Source organism: Priapulus caudatus, unplaced genomic scaffold (assembly GCF_000485595.1).
Source record: "Priapulus caudatus unplaced genomic scaffold, Priapulus_caudatus-5.0.1 Scaffold4059, whole genome shotgun sequence".
Lineage (NCBI taxonomy): Eukaryota > Metazoa > Priapulida > Priapulimorpha > Priapulimorphida > Priapulidae > Priapulus > Priapulus caudatus.
In genome coordinates this window covers 8,523-9,066 of record NW_014581120.1, presented here as the reverse complement: position 1 = coordinate 9,066, position 544 = coordinate 8,523, and positions in this window count along the sequence as shown.

Genomic DNA, 544 nt, shown 5'->3' with positions numbered 1-544 from the left:
GAGAATATGGAGAGATGAATGTGGTACACGTGGCTGAAGGAGAGGTATATGGCGTGGGGAGAGAGAATATGGAGAGATGAATGTGGTACACGTGGCTGAAGGAGAGGTATATGGCGTGGGGGGGAGAGAATATGGTGAGATGAATGTGGTACACTTGGCTGAAGGAGAGATATAGGGCGTGGGGGGGAGAGAATATGGTGAGATGAATGTGGTACACGTAGCTGAAAGAGAGATATAGGGCGTGGGGGAGAGAATATGGTGATGGTGGTTGTACACATGACTGAAGGAGAGATATAGGGCGTAGGGAGAGAGAATATTGTGATGGTGGTTGTACACATGGCTGAAGGAGAGATATAGCGCGCAGGGAGAGAGAATATGGTGATGGTGGTTGTACACATGACTGAAGGAGAGATATAGCGCACAGGGAGAGAGAATATGGTGATGGTGGTTGTACACATGGCTGAAGGAGAGATATAGCGCGTAGGGAGAGAGAATATGGTGATGGTGGTTGTACACATGACTGAAGGAGAGGTATAGGACGAGG